Source organism: Anopheles maculipalpis, chromosome 2RL (assembly GCF_943734695.1).
Source record: "Anopheles maculipalpis chromosome 2RL, idAnoMacuDA_375_x, whole genome shotgun sequence".
NCBI classification, from domain to species: domain Eukaryota; kingdom Metazoa; phylum Arthropoda; class Insecta; order Diptera; family Culicidae; genus Anopheles; species Anopheles maculipalpis.
In genome coordinates this window covers 11,165,951-11,186,915 of record NC_064871.1, presented here as the reverse complement: position 1 = coordinate 11,186,915, position 20,965 = coordinate 11,165,951, and the positions used below count along the sequence as shown (strand labels likewise).

General features: G+C 42.7%; 1 protein-coding gene across 2 annotated transcripts in view; it reads left to right on the top strand.

Annotated features, from left to right (window-relative positions):
- LOC126558824 (pyridoxal phosphate homeostasis protein) overlaps window positions 1–20,965 on the top strand; it is a 445,790-nt gene that overhangs the window by 389,615 nt on the left and 35,210 nt on the right. The window contains exon 6 of one of the 2 annotated variants that reach the window (XM_050214896.1): window positions 1,297–1,307. The exons of the other annotated variant lie outside the window; for it this stretch is intronic. The gene's annotated coding sequence lies outside the window, so the exon portion shown is untranslated. Of the gene's footprint in view, window positions 1–1,296; window positions 1,308–20,965 lie in introns of those variants that run through there. 2 annotated transcript variants of the gene reach the window in all.

Below are 20,965 nucleotides of genomic sequence, written 5' to 3'. Positions count from 1 at the left end.
TCTCAATTTCGCTTCCAGCTTCGTGAATCTTTGTCATTCCTGTTTTCCTAGTTTAAGTTCTAGTTTTGAAAAGATATTTGTAAAACCCTAGCGGCAAACAAATGAATAAATAATAATAATAATAATAATAATAATAATAATAATAATAATAATAATAATAACAACCAACCATTCGGGAGTTTAAATAAAAAAAAGCGAAGCTTATTTATGCCCCATAATGTGGAGTGCTTTATCCAGGCAGGACACGTTTACTTTGTGCTACCCATGGCATGGTGGCTTAAGATAAACCAATCAAAAATTATGCCGCCCAACTGAAAGGGCCACCACCCAACGGCCAGCATTCGGGATGCCCATGCACCAACCATGCTGATCGAGATCCGGAAAATTCTAATTAAACCACAAACTGTCTCACTAGCTCGCGCCACCGGCCGCGGACTCATCGATTATGGTATTTCGTCGTATCGCACGGCAACAGGACGGAACTTGGCGGTGTGCTGGTGCTGATGTTCTGCTGTGTACGGCGTGTCACCTTCCACGAGTGTGAGCTGTTGCTCTCTTTTTTTTGGCCCTCTCCTGGACACAGGGAAACCACATGTCACACCGCAAGCTTTATCAGCAATCAACATTACATCGGCTACAAATAAGCTTCACAGATGGGGGCTTTTTCAGATCGCCCAGCAGGAGTGTGTGTGTGTGTGTCGGGGTGTTATTTGTTGTCCTGTTGCGCCATTCTATTTAAGGCCCTGTGGAGCGAGAGCTCGTGGAGTGACGAAAAAACATATCGGAATGTAAAATCAACCATCTAGTAAAGGCCGGAAGGGCGGCTCATCAACAGCAACAGTGGCATAATATTGGCATCACGAAACATAACCCCTTTGCTGGGCCCCCTTTTCGTGGCGCGCCAACGTTTTACCGGAATGTAGACACGTGTGTGTTGGTAATCCCTCAAACAAGTGATCCATCACCGGACTCGGTTGATAAAACAATGAATATAAGCGGCTTGTGGGAAGGGTAAACGGTACTTGAAGAGCAGTGATTGGTTGGCGTTAACACACGAAAACAAAAAACCAATGATAGAAAGCTACCCACAAAAGAGGGAAACGAAACTGGGTAACCTTTCAAAATCTGAACCAAAAGGATTGGGGATGCGTGGCAAAACAAACACTTAAACAAACGCACCAGAACCAGCGCAGAGCAAACAGGGATGGGACGAAATAATAAAGTAAAAATTGCGCAGTAAAACAAAACTACAGAAAATAAACAATAAACAAAGCAAAGCATTGGAGAAAAAAAAAGCACGGGGTTTTTGTACGGCTAAAGTAAACAAAAGCCGACCAGAGTACTGGGGTGCTAACGTATAAACTCATTGGCGGTAAACCGTCGGGCAACCACGTGCTTTCGTTTCTCCCACGTGCGGGATCTACCATCCGTTTTCCGTTCGGTTAGGCCTATGCCGAGAGGCTGCACCAATACACATATTTGTTCAACAGGCGGTGAAGACCATGTTCCTGATGAGGAAGGGTTTTTTACTGACAAAAATCAAAAATAGAAACAACAAAAAATACACACACACACACACACGCGCGTACTAAAACAATCCAAAGCTGGTGAAAAATCGCACCCGTCAGACGGGACAATTCCGGACGGACCGACAGTGCCACAACACGTTAACCGCAATCATACCATTAGAGAAATAAAATTTATGTTTTCAAAACGCAAACCCGCTCTCTCTCGAATCGGGGTGTGTCCTCCCGCTTGTGCCTTCCCTTTCCCGGTTGATAATCCAATGATGGTGCGCACGGACAGTAATCTCGGAAGTTCACCCGATATGGGGGAAATCCCGGAATGAAATGGAAACTCACACACCACGGACACCGAGTGGGGATGACGGTGAAATGAAAATCGATTCCGAAAAGTGGACAAATGACACCCTGACACCATGCTTTCGGCCACAAATCGGGTTGGTGCGGGGTAGCTATTTTTGGCGCTAAAGGTTAGGCCATTTATTCGACCTACAGGTTTACCATCGACTCGAAGCATAAGAGAGAAACGATACAAACAAACAAAAAAGTAACCTACAGAAAACCATTACCAAAAATGTCCTGTCAAATGGAATGTGGGCGTTATGCCCACTAAATGACAGCGGATATTCATGCAAAAACGATGGTATCGGAGCAGTGGGGGAGAGGGAAGGGGTAGGATTGTGGTGCGTTTCGGTCAATCGGAGATTCAATTATCTGGGATATGGTTTTCTAGCTAGGGTTTGTGGGAGACAAAGACAAAACCCCATTCGGGAATGGTTTTACATTTCAACACGCTCACACACATACGTATGTACAAAGGATCATGCAGGATGCGGGTAAGGGTAATGATGTGAGTGGAAATGGAATTTTGGGGTTGCATTAAATGCAGCATTTTGTCTCGCAAAATGTGACAACTCTCATTGGATACATTTTTTTTTCCTATTCCTTTGCTGCGAGGATAAAATTAGCTTTAATCTGGTGATAACTTCCATTCAAATGCTGTCAAAGCATTCATGTTTTCCTTCAACAGAAGCATATTTAGACAATACGGTAATGTGCCGGCATACTTAATAATAAATAAAAAATTAGTAAAAGCACTGTTCAAACTCAACTCCGATGTTACAAACCGAGCGCGATCGGCACTGGGTGATCGGATCGTTAAAGACGAAGATTCGAACTTAGTGCAAGTACGGTTCGATGTAACAAACCTCTCTTACGTAGGCTGCTATTTATATTTCTGACCTAATAATGAAAATGCAAATATTTATCATCAAAATGTGTTTTATTCTTTTTCAAAGTATTCTCCAGCAAGCTTAATACACTCAAACCAATTGTCGAAGCACTTTTTCCACTCTTATTGAGATACCTCCAAAACGTGGTTTTTGAACGCTTCAACAGCATCTTCTGGGGACAAAAATCGTTGACCAAGCATTTTTTCTTTAAAAACGCGAATGTAAAGAAGTCATTGGGAGCCAACTCAAGGCTATAGGGCGGATGGCACATCAATTCGACGTTTTGACCGGTCAAATGAGCGATGATTTGAGCCGATGTGTGAGAGCTCACATTGTCATGGTGAAGAATGATTCGTCTTCTGTTGTTCGTTTTTCGAATTTCTTCGAAGATTTCTGGCAAACAAATAGTGGTGTTCCATTCAGAATTGATTGCCCTACGTTCTTCAAGTGGAACAGTCGCCACATGACCAGTTTTGCCGAAAAAACAGACGACTATTTGCTTTGAAGTGCTTCTACCACGGATAACTTTCGTTGGATTTGACTCGAGGTTGAAGACCCACACGGTCGATTGTTGTTTTAGTTTCGGGCTCATACGTATAGATCCATGATTCGTCACCTGTGACGATCTTATAAACATCTTTTGAAGCACCATGATCGTATTGTTTCAACATTTCCTTGCACCAATCGACACGTGCCTTTTTTTGAACGATTGTCAACATGTGCGGCATCCAACAAAAACTTTTTTTTTACGACCAGGTGTCTGCCAATTTTTTTTTATGCTGGAGGGAAGAAATGCCCAAAGATGCCTCTATCTCGCAGTATGTCACATGACGATCTTGTGCAGTTAGATCTTTAACGGCATCAATGGTCTCAGGCACAACGGCCGGTTTTGGACGACCTTCTCAAAATTCGTCACTGAGCGAGCGTCGGCCACGATTAAATTCATTACATCGGTTTTTAATAGAGCTCTAGGATGGTGCTTCATCACCATACAAAGATTTGAGTTCTTCAAAGCAGTCTTGTCTTGATAGTCCACGTTCACGATAGTTCACGAGTCAATTCAATTTTTTGGGCAAAACTGATTTGTTCAAGTTAATGTAAATATCACAAATGATGCTCGTAAGTTGTGAGTGTGATTATGCTCCAAAATGTCAAACATTCGAATAAAAATATCAGATTGCATCTGGCAACACTTCTTGTGGTCTAGGCCAGAAACTTACGTAGAAGCTCACGTACAAAAACGAAAAGCATAAGGCGGTAACTACAAAAGCATTAAGATGTGATGCGGGTTGCATATATTTAGGAATTTATTTTACTTAATAGATTTTTCGCTGTTCTGAGTAAAAAGAAGCGATACAATTTTCAGGTTTTGTTTGTCTGTATTACACAATGTACTATTGCACTATAAGTATTATTGCGCCCGGGGCAAGGAGCGTTGAACCCACCGCACAGTCACCTTGAAGCATTCACTATTAATAAAGCTATTAATTAATTTTTGTTTTATACTTTGCATATCTTTAGGCTCAATGGTAGTCAATTTTCCAAAACGTCCAAATTTTGCGTAGCACAAAATATTACTTAGAAATAGAAAAAGAAAACATTTTATATTGAATATTTACACTGCTAGCATACAAAGCCATCTGCAGAGATTATTTTCGCTATCAAATCCGAAATGATTCGACTGTGAATTTTGTGTTTTTTGTTGTTTATTCATCCACCCCACAAAAGGTGAAAACTCTGTTTGAAAACCAGATTTAACGAGAGATAGAAATTAGGAAAAAAACAATCTGCTGTAAAATGGAAATCACTGTACGAAGGTTTGGCACTGTTGTTTTGTTTTTGGTTTGTTTCAACTGTCGAATTTCTCTCGACCGGCTGGCACACAGGCAGATAGGCGCGTTTAGTGGAATGGAAAAACGGTTCTACATTTATTTTAAAACACATGCACCTCCCCTCTCGATGCCTACGGTCTTTTGGGTTTGCCATCGATAGCGGTTTAGTGCCCCTGCCCGGTGGCAAAGGGGTTTCGGTGGTAGGATTAGATGCAGTTCCGTTTGGTATTGGTTTGGAGATGTTCCCCGGGAGTACGTTTTCATGCAAATTGAGCGCATTTCCAATTGCATTGCCGGGGGCGATGAATGTATTCAATAAATGTTGTTCCGAGTCATCGAATTGTAGTATCGATTTGTTTGGGCAATGTACAATCGGTGGCGGTGGTGCATTCATGAATTGAAAATTTTTCATCGCTACGGGCTGCCCCGCATGCCTCGGTTGTGGGGTAGAGCACGTGTTAAATGCACTCTAATGTTTTGGCGTCGGGCATTGTGAGCGATGCACTTTGATCAATTTAAAGGGCAAACCATTGGACTGATTTACATGGTACGATGGTGGATTTGATTTGATGTCTACCGTAACGAGCAGTGGCTGCTGCTGCTGCTTTAGGAAAGCAGTAACATGCATTACCTGCATGTGCGAGCCCGTTCACTGTGTGATTAGATCGGCATAATAAATGATGGCGGAAGTAATTGTCCGTTGCTAATAGTTGGCATCCTTCTGACAGCTGATAAAGCTTTAACGAGGTTAGAAGACGCGTGACGAAAGCTGGCATTTACAGCGGTGAGTGCAGTGTAAATAATGTTCTTGCCACTACACAGCTTTAAATTATTAATGCAGAAGAACCGCTAGTAGTTGCATAGTTGCATAAAACGATGACTCCGAAACCACGCTGGTTATCGATTGTTGCGCTGCAGATTGCATACTTGTAGGCAAAATTCTTAATTGATAAGTAGCAATGGCAAGGTATTTAACCACAAACAATCTTTTCCGTCCTCAATTATGTAACGGCGTTATGCAGAGTATTTTTCTTGCCAAAGATTTTGTAAAGCAGATTGCATATTTGCAGGAAACAGATTAAGCTTCCGAATATATGCAATCTTTCTTAGTAATCCAACAACAAAAAAGGTTGTATGTGGCAGTTTTGGACTAAAATCATGTACTTCACGTATTACACTGTATAAATTAAATTTGCAACACTGTTCGGGAGCATACAATCCTTCTTAAGGGACCGTTTTGTGAACTTTGCTTCTATGCCGTTTGATCGTTTACTGTACCGGACAGGTTCGAGTAGATTTCAAATTAACCAGCAAAAAAAAAAAAAAAAAAAAAACAATCGGCGTCTTAAAACACAGTTTCGTAAAGGCAACCAAGACACCAGGGCAGATTTTACTCTTTCTCACATCCCGGAAGGACATTTCCTTTGTGGAAGAGATTTAGACTAGTTATCTCACTGTCCGCTGAAAGCATCTTGTGATGAATGTTCGCATGAAGTGAAATGTGTGTGAGTGTGTGCGGATGTTGCCACTCAAGCTGCAAGTGACCAACTAGCGTCAGCTGGAAGGCATATGAAGGCCCGTCGCGTGCTCCCGTTCAGCTGATCACGCCACCGGAATCACGTTGTTGGCCCGGAAGTTTCCACAGCAGCTCACAAACTCGATCCACTGCTGATGTGTGCATTTAATGTATGCAAAAGGAAAACACACACATGCACAGGTGTAGAAAAAGGGGCAGCGTTTCAAAAGCGGTACAAATTCGCCTGTCACTCACCGAAGTGCTGACAGGAAGTGTGGATGAGATGTGAGCAGAAAACGCGGCCATGTCTCGGATGGTTCGAGAATTAAATGGAACTGGCAGCGAACTATTTGTATTTAATTAACAATGTCTAAAGAGGAACCCACGGAGGGAAGAATGACGTGGTCAGCATGTCACCTGGGAGGTTTTACACCCTTCCCAGTGCATAATGTGTGTGTGTTTGTGTGGATACTAGCGTGTGCGTTTGCTGCAAAGGCTAATATGAAAGCCCTGCACCGTTTGAAGGAAAGTTTTTCGGGAGGCTTGTTTTTTTTTGTTGTTTTTGTGTATTTTGGGTTGTTGTTGCATTACGTACATTTACCCCCGCGTAAGCCGCTTTTCCCTAGCGGTGTGGAGGAAGTTGTTTCGTTGATCTCAACACAAACAGCTCCTTGTTGCCCTACAAAAACCCCAAAAAAGCGAGCATCTTGTGTGGCTGTGTGTGTGAGCTGGAACAGAGATTTTTAGCAGAGCTTTGCAGAACGGTTGGTAAAATACGACGATATACGCCCGGGAGTAGTGTAGTTGTAACATTTTGCAACCATTTCCCAATCGTTTCCCCTGTGCGTTGCTGCCTTTCGCAGAGGAAAAAACTAAAGTTGAAACGGAAGGATAATTGATGCGGACATGTTTGGTGAAACGTACGAGCTTTCGGTTTAGTATTAAATGTGTGGAAGCGTTAGAACCGCCAGGATATCAGGTAGGAAAAACTAGCCAGGACCGTCAACAGCAGAATCCCGTCCACCGTGGCTCGGTTGCACTCGATGCTAAATGTCTCCCCTTCCAGCAGGGAATGGATTGTCCAGAAAGTTTCGCGCTTTGATGCGAGACGATGTCAAATGAATTCACATTTATTTTGCATTAGCTGACGTTCGTGTGTGTGTGTGTGTATGTGTGGTCGTTTCTCTCCCAAGTGGTTTGTAAACGAATCATACGCAAGAAAAAAAGGGAAATCCGGATGGCAGGTGTAACACTGTTGTCTCGGGTTGCCCCGGAGATCATAATCCGAGTGTTTCCACCGAGACCTGCATCATGCACCAGGCGTGGCAGATTGTTTAGAGTTGCATCGAAATTTAAACAATTAAAATTTAAAGTATATACACAGGCAGAAACAATGTTTATCGAGGAAGCATTTCAGTGGGGAAAACTCTTTTCCCGTACCCGGTATTGCATTGACGTGTGTGGTTTAGAGGTGTATGGTTTTATCCTTTTCTTGGAAGCAAGATTGGTTAGCGTTTTTGTTTATAAATTCCAGCTCTCTGGAAGGGCGCCACTGTACAATAATGATTTAATTGGTCCAGTTTGCTTTCTTAAAGTTTGATACATCCTTTCAGGGTGAGTTTTGTAAGTTGTGGAATTAATTATGTTATTAGGAGGACTTTGCCCTTGTGTGCTCTTTGTTGCTTTGTATTTTATTTGCTTTTAAGGAGCTTTACCCCTAACAAACTATTATCTATCTCAGTGGCGCAGGGAATTGTTCAGCAGCTCTTAAAACGCAAGTTTATACACTAAAGAAACCATCAATCCTTTTGCGTTTATTTATGTTCTCCATTTTTATTAAGCTTTCTTTGCCACAGGAAACACACTAGAAAACAATCACATACACACACAAGCTCACAGTTCGAAAATCCACAAAATGCAAGGCGGATACAGTGTGCGATTGGAAATTCAATAAAGTACGGCACTGCTCGTTGTTGCGGTATGCATTTTGTGGACAGAAATCGAGGGGCAGTATCGCCTCGGATACGAATGCTGCTGCTGCTACTGACACCTGGGCGGAACGTTATTTCTTATGTCCGGTGGTTGGCCTGATTGTGATCCTTAACCGAAGCCACCCCGTTATACGGATACAGTTTGTATGAATGTTTGCCAGACATTTTTCACTGCTTCGTCCGGGGCGGGGAAAGAAAAAAAAACACACCCGGGAGGGGGTTGGCAATCAATTTCCTATTCACTCACCAAACTACCACTGCTGGCCCGTACTAACACGGCTCGTGACTCAATTGAGCGCAATTGAGACGTCGTTGGCACATTGGTGCCTGGCGTTTCGGGATGCTTGCCCCGCGTGGTTGGACCGGAAAGAAAGAATTTCGTGCAAGTGCAGAAATGATGTACCGGGGCTGGCGACGAAAAAAAAAAACCATAAACAAGTGGCCAACTTACATCGCCGTGGGATGTATGGATTCTGCACTTGGGATTTCCCGGTGGGTGTGTCGGCCCCATTACGTTGCTTGTTTGTTCTCACCCTGCCGGAGCAAGAAGAAAAGCTCCATGGTTCATAGTTCGACTGCATCGTTTCGCATACGAGCAGCTGCGGTGGGAATAAATAAGGAGCAGGCAAAAATCACGAAACAACTCCAAGGAGCATTAAAAAGAGAAAAGGCAAAAGCTGACTGGGAAAACCAAAACAACCAAGCGCTTTAAACGCGCTGCACAGCAAAGGAGGGTGCCAAAGGAGGAAAATGATGAAAACTAAGTTTTAGAAATATATTTATTTTATGCATGGAAAATAAATGTATAACGGGAAGAGAGAGAAAAAATTCAACAACCCACCACGGGTGGTACCGGTTTCGGTGTACGGCCTCTCCCAGCGTTTAGCAATATTTTCGGTGCACTTTTCGTACCCCTTGATTCGTTGGGGCTCGCTGAGGGTAGTCAATTTTTGCTGGTGCAAATCGCTTCGCTTCGGATGCATCTCCATGGGTGAGCACAAGGGCGATGATGATGTGAGACGAACGACCGACCGTACCCATTCAACGTTTGCTTTGTGTGTGTGTGTGTGTGTTTTCCTACCGAATGTCGCCTATTGGTTCCTTCATTTTGTTCCCTGGTTGTAGTTATTCGGTGAGTAAAGTGGGTTGAGTATTGTTGTGTTTGTTGTGCAGCAAGGTCCTGTTACTGTTTGTTGCTAGTATTTAGGCAGGGTGGTCATGTACACTGCACAAGCCCTCCCTCCCCCACTCTCCCTCTGAAAAAGGAACGTGCGAATAGAGTCCCTGTGCAGGTTTTTTTTTGCAGTACGCTCGTACTGGAAAGGGCACAAAAAAAGAAGAAGGAAACCGGTGTTTGCAAATAGGAATAGGTTTTTTTGGTAGCATTTGGAATGAATAAAAAAGCGAGGGCTAACCATAAAGGGTTGTACATGCAGTTCCTTCCAATTGTAGGAAGGAAATAGGGAGAACGAGCTGACGCCATGCATCATGTTTATGCTCCGATATGCAAACATAAAATGACACGTTTATTCTCCACTTTAGTCAGATTCATCGTGCTGACGCGTGGTGTGTTTCTGTGGGTGTGCGACTTGTGTGCGAGAGACAGAGCGGTAAAAAGGGACGAGCGAGCGCCACAGTATTTGTTTATGGTCGTTGGACGTTTCGGATGGCTTATTGTCACAGCCGAAAGCGGGTGAAGAAAATTCATTGCCAGCCCCGGAAGGACGGGTGAATGGGAGGTTGGTTGGGATTTAAAATTAAGAATGGTCCACACCGATACTTGCTGCCTCGCTCGGGTGTGTCCGGATGTGTCGTTACGGGTTTGTTTGTACGCAACTCCAAGGAAGCAATAGTCGCCCGGAAACAGCAATGAGACGTCTGTAGTCGTTTCGCTCAACGAAGGCTAGAATTATGCTCTCAGAAGTATGCAAAAAGAAGTCACACTGCTAGGTTCGGTGAAAATTTATTGGTGTAAGGTTTGTTTGTGCGCGTAAATTCGTACTCTCCCCATATATGGTGTTGACAGGTTTTCGATTCAGCGTGGAATCATAGGGAGCGGCATTTCGGAGCTGTATGAAAGGCATGCACCAATGTACCTTTGGTTCGGTGAAAATCTTCTTCGCACCTCGCTAAACCACATTTGCGATAGTGAATTGTGAAAACGGTGTGTTGTGTACTATTGCTATTGTACAACACGATGTGTATTTTGTAGAAATGGGCAAAAATTGAAGTAAAACTTGAACTGGTTCCTGATGGTTTCAAAAAATAAATCGGAATCAGCTCCGGGTAAAAGCTTAAAGCTTCCGAAACTGTTTGGAACCGTCCGGAGACGTTAAGTTCGTTAGTAGAACTTTGAAAGCGCTAGATAATCAAATCTGCTCAGCGGAGAATGATTCCTAGGTAGTTTCGGAGGTTTGGAGGACGGTTCCAAACGGTTTGCAACTGCTTGTGGACATTCCCGGACATTTATGGACGGTTCTGCATTGTTTCAAACCGTTCGGAGCTATCCGAAACTGTTCAAAACCGTTCAAAAACGTACGCAAATTGGAATTGGAACCGTCCAAAACCGTTCGGAACTGCTTGCAAACAACCAAATCTTCTCAATGCCAATTGCAACCGTCTTCAGCTTGGAACCGGAAACGCTTGGAACTGTCAATTCTTCACAGACAAAAACCGCCTTATTAGTTCCTCACAGTTCCAGACAGTTGTCGGACGGTATCAGATAGTCCTGGATAGTTCCGGACTGATTCGCTCTGTTCCGGGTAGATGAAGACAGTCATTGGCGGATTAACGTGCGGAGGCGGAGGTAGCGACCGCCAAGGGCTCAGGGGGACTTCGGCGACCAGGGAGAGCCTCTTCTCCCTGGGAAGCTTCACCGACCAGGGAGGCCTTCGCCGGAGAGAGGAGCTTCACCGAGAGCTCCCTAGGCTCTCCTTACGAGCTGGAGAACCTCTTTATTCCTGGAAAGGGAATAATAGCTTATCATCGAGCCTCGGATTAATTAAGTATGGCAAACTATAAATGGAAGATGAAGATCTTCCGAGGTTGTACATAAAGAAGAATAAGATCTTGCAATTCATAAAAATCGGTTCTTTGTTATGTTTACAACCGAGTTGCGCCTACAATTATGTTACATTTCAAAACATTACATGTAAAAAAGAAAACTAATGGTAACTTTTCAACCATCAAAAACCTTTAAAACACACAAAATCTTAGCTACGTTTCAACGATGGCTGACAATAGGCCATATTGTGAGACCCAAACGTCTTCTCAAACGTCACATAATTGCCACTTTGGGATTATTACTTTCCGTTTGGCTATCCGTTTGACTAAATCAGACGTTTAAAAATCGATGACAGATCTTTGTCAAAAGGGAAATTAAAAAATTTGCATTGCCTGAGCCAAACGGGAACGCGCGTTAGACCAAAAGTTTTCCGTGAGTCAAGTGCAACGGAAAGAACAATTTGCATTCATAAAAATCATGTTTAAGCCTAAATCTACAGAAAAGTGCATATATTTTACGTGGATATGTTATGACAATCTTTTTGAAGTTGTTTTAGTGATTTTATATGGCGGTTTGCAGGAATTATTCTGAAGCAAAAACCACGAAAGTCCGCCACGAAAAAATGTCCACCACAAAAAGTATATTATTAAATCAAACTAATTCATTAGTTACTGATTCTGTTCAAAATTAGCAATTAAAGATGGGTATAGTTTGATTGAAATCATCTGTGAATGCATGAACTGGGCAACCTGTGCCTGTATGAATGTACGCAAAAAGTCGACGAAACATTCGTCGACTTTAACGAGAGACCATAATACAAATTTGCTTTCCGTTTGGTTAGAGTCTTTCCGTCGGAAAGTTTTCCGTTTGGCTTTGACAATCAGGCCTAATATTTAGACCAATCTGCTGTCACAAATAAATGAATGCTTTCGTCTACACCTACCTGCGAAAGGTTGTTTCTATGGCAAGGTGTTTGAAATGTTGATTGTACGATTTCCACAACTTTGCTACGGTTTTGACTGTAAAATTCCACACGGCAATGAAGTGAGTGAAGAAAGAGAAGGAGCACAACAATGCAATAGCATGGTAAGATCGTAATTGAGTAGCTTTCCTGGAATTTCCAATCGTTAAGTTTTAATGATTCAACAGTAATTGAAGTTGTTATTTGTCGTGCTTGTTGATTACTTAATTTTAAATTCACAAATAGCAACACCCACACAGAGAAAGGCAAAGAAAATGGGTGTTTTTGTTGCTGTATTTTCCTGCATTCTTACTGTGTGAAGCACGCAACTCGTGCAGAAACAACACATCTCACTGCTGAAGCCGTATTGCAATTTTGTGTCGTTATTTTCACTTCCTTCACATTAACGATTTTCAATGCATTGCGGCGGGTTCCGTTTATGTTCCGCAGCACTGTCCTGACTGTTGGGGGTTTTGCTTTCATAATTTCTTGTGTGAGCTTTGTTTCTTTTTTGTGCCGCTGTCGTTGCTTTTTTCTTATCTATTTCCTTCGTTAAGTTTTGATGCACTCGCGGTCTAGTAGTTGCATAGTTTCTTCAGCCATTGTCAGGTGTGTCGTGCTGTTTGGTGTTGGTTCCGTGGTGCGTGGATTTGCCTGGTGGGCAAATCGAATGGAAAACCAATAAGCATGTACGAGTGCCGCGAGCTGGCGTGTGTGAACTCATGCATGCAGCGATAGGAAGGTTTGTTTTTTAGGTATATGAAGATGAATGCGAAATGGGCTGGCCAAATGTGGTGGCAAACATGGGATGCACAAACGAGCGTGCTCAATGCAGTTTTGGTTTTGCGAACGGAATCAATCGAATGGAAGTGATCATTTATTTCTTGCTTATATCATCCGATCAGTTGATGGACGAATTCGGTGCGATTGAACTATTAAAGTTAAGTTTTAAAGATATGTATATCGACTTTAAACGTCTATAGAAATTGATTTTAACATAATTCACAGCGTTTCGATCGATGTAATGAATAATAAATTGCAGCATTGTTTAGGAGTATATTTGAAATAGATAAAGGAATATTGCAAGCACGTTGTAAAAGTCAGCATTCAATTAGGGAAAATATACTTCGCAGGTGTAGAATTTTGCTATTTTACGACTTTGGTTTACAAAACGCAGTGATTGTAAATAAAACAAACGGTTGTATGCCATTTTTAAATTTGAAAAATCCGTTTCAAAGGGACTAAACATTTAACAGAAAATCCACAACCGATTGCAAAGAGTTGCAGTCAGTTGAATTGCATAATTTTCCTGGTGTAGTGAAATATTTCACCTTATAATTGCAAAGTTTTATAAGAAGCTTGTAGCAATCCACTATAATACAATAATTGCACGAATAATTGCATTCCGCCATTTGTAGAAATTGGCCTCAAAGGCTTGCCTGGACATTTTAGATTTTTTTGACTTGATTTATGACAAGAAAATCCTCTGATGCGTCTTCTTCTTCGGATGACTCTATTACAGTCTGATTATTTACAATAAATTTATCAATTTTTAAATGTACAAGCAGTGATAATATTAAAAAAAATTATACTTAATTTTTATGGCAAACTGCTTGGAGTAATTCATTCCACACAGCTTAACAGTCTCTCCATCAAGACACCATATTGATTTACCTTCACGCCAGTGTCTTCGAGCGATTAATCTGAAACAATTCTCTAAGATTTATCAAACCACTTCCTCAAACATGCTTCAACTGCTGCCTGCCCGAGCAAGGTAATAACATGCATTGCACCATCAAATGCTGATTGCACTTGAGCCTTGGCAAAAATTATTACCTACCGGAAGCGAAGGTACACTTTGATTAGTTTCATCATTTCTTAAACGAAAGCTACCTTCGGTACGACAACTTCAATATCCTCCCGGTGGATTAAGGAGCTTTGTGGCAAAAGCAAAGCTGAGTCAGCAGCAGCGGTAGTAGCAGTATGCGCCACAACTGCAGCATGGTTAAGAACACTTAAAAATATAAGCATTCTTAAAAAGTCGATTACTTGGAAACATCGATAAGTGATTGTAATTGAATCAGAGCACTACGGCGTACCGGTGCACCCAGTGTGAGCGTACCGTAGAACCCTACACCCACTCGGTGGTGTGTAACAATAAACGGTTGTGATGCTGCCGGTGTGTGTGTGAGTGCTGTCGGATGAAGATTATAGCATTCTTAAGAGGCAACGCACTGGGGCAAGACGAGCATAGGTGCCGGCATGTGTGCTGCCAGTGCAAAACGCAAAACGAGTGCCGTGCCGGAATGCCGATACTCCTGTATCAACTCGAGGAAACTCGGGCAAATACATACGGCAAGTGCTAGTGCACTTGGATGCTTCTTCAGCAAATCGCTCCCCTTTTTTCGATAGAATCGTACGTTCGGCTGCAAGCGGGGTTCTTGTTCAATCATTCTAAAACGTGCAGGGCGTACGAAAACCCAGGTGGGGTAAAATTTTCGAAACCATAATTTTTCCTGTGACACTTCTGATCCGGATAACAATTTATGCAGCGCCGTCCGGAAGATCGGAGCATCCGATGTTGCACGTGCAGGTGCAGTGCATCGACAACAACATCGGGATTGTGATGTGTACAATGTTGTGCCTTTAATATGTATTTTTATCTGGTCCTCCCGTTGCTGTTGCACGCCCAACGATTCCCTCACTGTCAGTCGTAATGTGTGTGTGTGTGTCGTGTCGGATGTATCTGGCGCGCGCTTGACGCTCGGCAATCAACTTGACGGCCCCCAGTGCAATGATGTACCGCCGGTGCATCATTGCGCGACGAGTGTGCTCATAAATCGATCGCGATGTCATGGTTCTCGCATGGTGGAAGATACACCATCCGCGTCGGAGGGTCGACAACATACAAATGAATAAATTTGCAAATCAAACCTTCAACACACACACACACGCACGCATAGGGAGTTATATGGATGCACATATTTCGATCATATCATCGCAAGAAGCGCTAACGCGCGCGCGAGAACTGCCGTACGAAGTACGAAGAAATGCATTCAACCACGGCAAAAGTGCATCCGGAATATTCGATTTTTCATCGAAAAAGTCTCAAAAGCCAATAACAATGTCCGTCCGGTGCGTGATTTGGTGCACGCAACGGTACCGGCTGGCTCGATCAACTTCACACAATAATTCGTGTCATCGCCATTCGCCCTCCAACGGTCCCATGCATTGTACCACCGGACCGAAGCTTTCGAAAGTGAAACATCCTCGCTTGTCGTTTGTCGTTTGCTCAATTGGCGCACGCACGTGTTGATAATGTTTCGATACGCTCCCGGGGTCTGGTGTACGCGCGCGCGAGTGTGTGTGTGTGTCTTGGGCACCCAAGAGTTGCACAGTGTTTGAATGGTTTGTGATATTCGTTATAAAGCGTAAAATAGGCCCTCCAGATGGAGATGGAGTGCGACAGGAAAGCCTTTTATCGCCCAACCGTCATCATTACCCTGGGGTCGGTGCTACGTCATACGATGCACTGGAAATGACTTTGCAACTGGTCATTTCGGCACGGCAGACAAAAGCCGTTTTGAACACACGTGGCCACGATGCGATGAACGACGGGTGTGGCAAAAATGTTACGCGTATGAGTGCATATGAGCATGCATTTAACTTCATACTTCCGTTAGGTGATGAAATCAATATCGTGAGCAGTGTCTGTAATTAATATTTTGATTGTTTAGCTGTTTTTCGTTGCAATACAACATGGACAATTGCTGGCTGCAAAGAAAATCAATCCTCGAGGATTATTGGCGCTTTTCCATCGTTTATTCACGATAGCCCGAATGTTTAAGATTTTTTTTCCGATTTTTTACCATTATGTGTAGGACATAACAATATTATTTAAATAAATCATTATTAAAATGAGGAAAGTTTTTTAAAATTATTGTTAAGTGCCGTAAAAGCTAGCTTATGTATAAGGCTAGTTTATTAACACATTTCACGAGCTTATTTAATCACTTAAACGAGACAGTTCATACTGTAATTTAAATAATTCTATACTGAGCCATATTTTTTAATTTAAATGGCTCAATATACGGAAAAAAAACAATATTTAAACATGATTTGAGTAGAAAGTTGATTGACTTACTTAAACTTTATTAAAACTAGTTAAAATAAGATTATTTGGATTTTATAAACCAATAGTTTTAATATTTTCAATATGTCCTACTAAGCCATGTCAACAAACGACTGTGGTTCTTGCATGTGAGTTTGTTGCGTGCAGCTTGTAGGCCTATATTACTCTTTAGCCCGTGGGAGTTCTTCTTCTTCTTGGTTTAACGATCTCTAAGCTCACGCTGGCCATCGAATGGCTACCTCAATACTGAGGGACGGATTCGGATGGGATTCGAACCCCTGTCCTGCCGTTTGAAAACCGGCGCCTACCCCCCCCCCCCCCTGACCTGGGAGTATTGGTATAATTTTTCCCCATAACCGAGTATGACCGGGATATGGAGAAATCCAAGAAGGAAATGCCTTGTGAAATTTGTAATTTGTCAGCACATGCGGTGTTGGCCATACTGCAAAGAACCGTTGTATAGGAAATAACTAAAAAATAATAAAAAAATATTTTTTAAATTTTATTATAGTTTTTTCTTTTATTGCAGAGCAAAAATAGATGGTTTAAAATGTATTAAAAACGCCTCGAAGGTAATACGGGCGTTCCTTTAGAAAGAAATAAAAAATGTTGGAGAAACGAGAGTTAAAATGTCTGACAAATAGTCCAAAAAATTCGAGACCTTAAAAAATCACTGGATGAACCTAAAAACATGCCATAAAGCGACAATAAACATCGGAGAAAACATTAAAAATGTTTTCCTCGAATGTAAAATCCGTGTTAACACATCCATTGAAATCGCATCAATAACGAGGAAGTCGTGAAACAGCAAATCTTGGTTACAAATACGTCTTAGCAGCCCCCAACACCTCAGCATGAATTTTCCACAGAGGCTGAATATTGGAGAGCCACAGATAGTGTTTTTCCTTGCAATTATATTAACTGAATTCAATAAACTCAATCGATTTCTGACGCCGCGTCCGATTGAATATTCGTTAAGAAACTTAGATGTTTACCTCTCTCGCAATGTTGTCGGTGACATTATACAATTCAAGGCCAAAAAGTGTCAAGTTTCTTACCATATGCTTACTATTACTTACTCGTTACTTGGACAAAATGTAGCAAAACATATGTTCCCATATTATTGCACGATAATGAATAAAGAAAGCTTCTATTAGAGAGGCATTATTTTGTGCCTAGAAAAGCGTGAACGTGTAATTTCGTTACACGCAGCATCACACATACAAATAGATTCCTCTTTATTATCAATCGAAATGGTAATTTGCTGCGTACAGGCTCGCAATGTGCCTTTACATGTGCTCCATATCCATCCCCAGCCAGACCGTAGCACCATCCAATCAAACGCATAATACATCATCTCCCTTTTCGGTATGTCTTGCATAATTGAGACACCGGGACATTCCGTGCGCAATATATCGCAACAGGATAATCAGATTCGCGGACGCGCGGTAAGTAAATCGCCCCCTTTATCATCTGGCCGGCCCCGGGGAGGCGTGCTGGCACAAAGCAGATAGAGCACCTGACAGTCACTGGTCCGGATGTAATCGATTGATCTTACCGGGCGATGGATGGTTGTCTTCTGCTTGATATACCGCCCTGCCACCGGTACTGCCAGCCAGTGAATGGTTGTTGTGTTTCGTGACTGGTGTGAAAATACGTTCCGCTTCGTGGAAATCGTTTTGTTCCCGTCGGTATGACTGGCAAACCTTTCTGCGTAAGAAGCTGACATTCGCCCCGGTTTTGCGCGATGTCGGGTAGCACGGAACACCAGACACCACCGGTGGAGCTGGCTGAAAGATCCGGTATATTTATTTGGTGACAGTTGCCTGTCAGTTTATATCGCGTCTATTTAATATCCACCTTTCCAGCCTTTCATCACAGCTGGGCTGAACCGGTGGGGTGGTATCGGTACGACCTGAGCCTGTAGTTCACCGTTGGTTGCGCTCTCGCCACCAGCGCCAGTCGCTCGGCACTGTGAAGACAAATCAATCGCAGCTTGCAGTGACACGCCATGCCCGTCCGTTGCACATTTGCGCTTTCACGCTCGTACACGGTGGTACGATGCTGTGCTCGATTAATCGAAATTTCCGCCACGGAAATACGCACTCGTATCGCCTCACGCTGCTCCCGTGCTCGACGGCTGAGGAGTACTCTTATCGGTGGCACAGTTTGATCGCCGTTTCAGGGGCGTTTCGGTTGCAAACTGACCTAATTGTGAGGCCGCTTTCGAACAGGAGACAGAGGAAGAATATCGTTTGAAACCACTCAGAGGCGGCGTGTTTGGAGCTTTGGTGAATGCTATCCATTCAGCGCGCGTGTGTGGGTGAGAGACTTTGGAGCCGGTTGAAGTACAAAAGGATACACCGCAAACGTTTGATCAGACTTTGTGCGAATTACGGGAATACCATTATGGCGGATATTTCAATAGCATAAACACTCAGATGGCTGTTGAAGTTGGGCATGTTTGCGCTTATGTAGGCTGGGGGATGCTGTGTTGTGTTCATATGCGAAGTGGTTTCTCTTAAGTATATAGCAAACTGGCTCACTGTTGTATTATAATAATCGCTTTTTGAGCGTTTGATATTGAAAATTGTGTTCAATTTATGTTGCGCCATCTACTTGTTTCCAAATTTAGATCTGGTTCACTCGAATTTGATAGCTGCAAAGTTCCATTTTCACTTTGTTGATATTGTACGTGTCGTGCTGAAGAATCTAACCTGGATCTGTAAACAATTACTTGATTTGAGCGTCTGTTATTCAAAATTGAAAAATAAATGGCACCATTTTAAAATACTTTACGTATGAATGGTCCGCAAAAAAAACCCGGACAATCCATGCGGTAAGAAATGATGAATAAAGAATTGCGTCCCACCGATAACGTTTAATAATAAATACGTTTAATTATTTGCTTCACTAGCCGCTTGTTTTCGCGTACACCAGAGAAGAGGAGAAAGATTTCCACAGAATGGCAAGCGGTACACTGAATGTGTAATTGGGTATGGAATGAATTGCATTCTTCACACCGTTTACCATTGGCACACCGGCAAACATGGACATCTCATATCTTGCATCTATTCATCATGTACGAAAAATTCAATATATGTTCCACGTTTGAGCACGGTTCATATTGATTGTGAACGATATTAAAAATTCGTTGAAAATATCCACACGGACACACAACCACATGTGCGTATAAATTGAAGTTTGAAGGGTGAGATTAAGTTTCCCCTTACCTGTTGATCGTTCACCAGTTCAGCAGACTATCGGTTCAGCTATTGTGCAGGCGTTCTTTATTAATTTGCTTTCCGATAAAATTAAAAATAGATAGCGTAAGAAATTAAATTGATTTACGATAAGGCAAACCCCTAGCACACGGTTTGGTTGAGCGTCATAATGAAACTTCATTATCTACAAGCGTTGGAAAAGTTTTTGGCAAATAATTTGAAACACAAGAAATGCTGCATTTAATTGTCACTAAACGGCAATGATTAGGTGAGCTTAATTGTCCGGCGGAGCGACAGAACTTGTGCGACAGTATCAGTTCGCCCGAATCGCCCGACTGACTCGGCCAACCCGATCCGTGTGTTTGGCCCTGCGCTATTGGCCCTGATATTGAGTTGATTAATCAACGACCGAAACGGACCGTGAACCAGCGCTGGCGATGCTCGGGCTGGTTGGGCGACATCAGGACCGCCCGAAACAATGCCGCCCCGATACGGAGACATCGTTTGAAAAGTTAGCTCGATTTCCATTATGAGCCAGCATTAATCATAACCCAGGCAGCCCTTCGGCGCTTCGGGTGGGGATTGTTTAGGGAGCAACTTTTTCCCGGCCACCAGCCACCCCGGGCGGCCTACCGCGCGACAGGAAATTAACGAGACAATAAGTAAGTGCACGTGCAGTGGTGCCGCGGATGCGATGGTAGCTGGGGTGCGGGGAGGAGAAGAAGGGCTCAAGCTGGTGATTTTGCAACGGAGGATCGATATGTTGTTGCGTGCCGGGCGTGCTTAGGGAGTGGAAACTTTTGTACCAGATTGTTGTGTGTGTTCGGTACGGAGCAACTTCATTTCGGTGGCTCAAATTTCCACAAACAGCCCGCCCGGTGGGGAACAGCTGCATCAGGTGGATTTAAAAATGGGATGGGATGAGGGGTGTGGGAGTGGGTTGGTTTGGGGCGTGAGACATTAAATTTGAAAAATGACTTTTCCTAATGAATAATTAACAACTGGTGCTGTTGTTGGAAATTAATTGCTTTGAAATCAACAATTACTTTCAATTGTCGCTTCCGGTTTCTCGGGTTTCCGGTTTCCAGGGTGTGGGGGGGGCGGGGGGTTGGAAGATTTTTGGGAAGCTACCTGATAAGAGAAGGAAGAAATTGGGGGATGTACTTTTAATCCGATTTCTTTGTGAGAGGTATCTTTTATCTGGGATTATTGCTACCGTAAGTTGTGTGTTGGTGTCATCCGTTTTGGGGTAGATAGAAGAGTGCTATCTATCTAGCTCTTATCTTAATTGTAAATTTATTGTTCAATCGGAAAGGATTGATAAACATTCACTGTGTAAAATAAAAGTAAAAAAAAGTTTTTTAACAATATCTAAGAAATTTGTTTTTCTAAATTTTTTTTCAAAATTGTTACGCAACTGCTGCATTTTGGGTTCGAAGAAAATGTTCAAAATAAATGTCAAAACATTTAACATTTATATTTTGTTTACGAGCCCTTCCTAGAGGCAAATTGGTAAAACAATCTTCCTTTTACATACCAAAGACGTTCAA